This window comes from Orycteropus afer, unplaced genomic scaffold (assembly GCF_000298275.1).
Source record: "Orycteropus afer afer isolate SDZICR_OR568_19922 unplaced genomic scaffold, OryAfe1.0 scaffold00024, whole genome shotgun sequence".
In the NCBI taxonomy this organism is placed as follows: Eukaryota; Metazoa; Chordata; class Mammalia; order Tubulidentata; family Orycteropodidae; genus Orycteropus; species Orycteropus afer.
The window spans coordinates 16,909,690-16,911,764 of NW_006921611.1; positions in this window are offsets into that span (position 1 = coordinate 16,909,690).

Genomic DNA, 2,075 nt, shown 5'->3' on the forward strand with positions numbered 1-2,075 from the left:
AGATGTTTGCTTCTTCTCTACTCCAGAACAATAGAGTTTTCTTAGAGGGGGTGACTCCAATATGTACAGTAATACCTAGGTTTTATACCAGAGCAGAAGAGAAGCCATGTGTTTTAGGTTGTTTCTAAAATGACTCCCAATGATCCTTACCTCCTGGTGTTCACACCCTTGCATAGTCTCCTTCTCTTGAAGGTGGATGTGACTTGTGACGGGCTTTAATCAATAGAATAAAGCAAGGCTTATGGGATGTCTGTAATCATGTAATTAGATTACATAAGACTGAAGTGCCTGCCTTCTGGAGTCTCCTCCCTTGCTGGCTTTTAAGAAGGAAATGGCCATGTTAAAGAACACCACGTGACAAAGAACTGACTTCTGGGAGCTGAAGTCAAACTTTAGCTGACAGGCAGCAAGAAAGTGAAGGCCTCAGTCTCACAGCTACAAGGAATTGAGTTATGCCAACAACTACACATTTTGAAAATATATCCTCTCCTAGCTGAACTCAGATAAGACCACAGTGTGGATAACACCTTAAATGCAGTTTTGCCAAAGACCCAGAACATGACCACAGAAAATAAGATATAATTAATGTTGTAAGCCACTAAATTTGCAGTTATTTTTTTATGCAGTAGTAGAAAATTAATACATATTAGCTATCCCTCCTCTTCCCACAAAGGGAACAACATGAGGCTTATAGGATCTAATGGGAAATAAAAACTTCAAAAATTGGTCTTTGCTGAGTTATCAAATGCTGAAGATATATTCAATGCATTTCTTCTGCACGTCTTTGAGCCCTTGAAAGAGTCCTATTGGGAATCCACATACACTTATATGAACTAATCAGAGTGATGATAGTGATTGTATGTTTCTTAGCTTGGGGTTATTAAAAATAAAAGTTTAGTTACACAAGTAATACATGCAATTCTTTTCTTTGTAAAATAACAAGGTATTGTAGTTCGAGCTAAATTTGCCTCGAACTAGGCCCTCCACTGACTTCTCCCTCTCCTTTTTCAGAAAGCCACCTTGATAAATTTGGCATTGGTCCTTTCACAGTTTTTTTCCTATACATTTAAATACATTTAACACATGCACCAAGGAGCCATAGTGGCACAATTGTTAGTTAAGCATTGAACTGCTAACTGAAAAGTTCTCAGTTGGAGCTGAGGCTTCAAACCAGTTCTTCTTGGTTCAGTCATGGCTGATAAAGTGAAACAAAAATGAATCTGAATTTGTAAAATGGGGGTGAACTGGAACAATAATCAGAACAGAAAAAAGTACAGGTCCATACCCAGCTGGAAACTTAATCTCCCTCTTAGAGAGTAAGGACAATGTGTATATTGCATAGCAACCAAATCTCTTGACCAACAGAGTTGTAAACGATGGTGCTCTGCTCACAGATGGCGGCTGACCAGGTTGCTTTGAATGTGAGTCATTCTCCACATTGCTGGTAATAATCCAATCTCCCATATCAGCCTCCTGAAAGGGCTTATTATCTTCTTCTAAGCCTCCTATTCCAGGGCTTCAACCCATGATTTTTCCCATTCCGTTTACCATTCCACTACATTCAAATTTTGAAAATTTAGCTGTGTTCCAATTTTGCTTTGTCGACTGTGACTGTAACAAATTGAACCAGTTTGAAGTCCTGGTTCAAACTCACCCAGCGATTCTGCAGGAGAAAGACCTGGTGATCTGCTCCTATAAATATTATAGCCTAGAAAACTTTATGAGGGTAGTACTACTCTGTCACATGAGGTCACTATGAGTTGGAATTAACTCAGTGACACCCAACAACAATAACAACCAATATAATAGAAAATCAACCCCTAAGGACATGCACTGGTTCCTATGTCCACTAACATTGAATGATGCAACCATTTTCTCACAATCTTGCCAGCACTATGTCATCAGACTTCTAACTTTGCCAATCTGATGGGTGAAAATTTGCTTTTCCCTGAATAGTAGTGAGATTGGTCATCTTTTCACATGTTAATAGCAGTGCATTGTTATCTACTTCTCTGTGAATTTCCTCTTTATATATCCTTTCTACTTTTTTTTGTAATATTTTTTTTTTTTTTTTT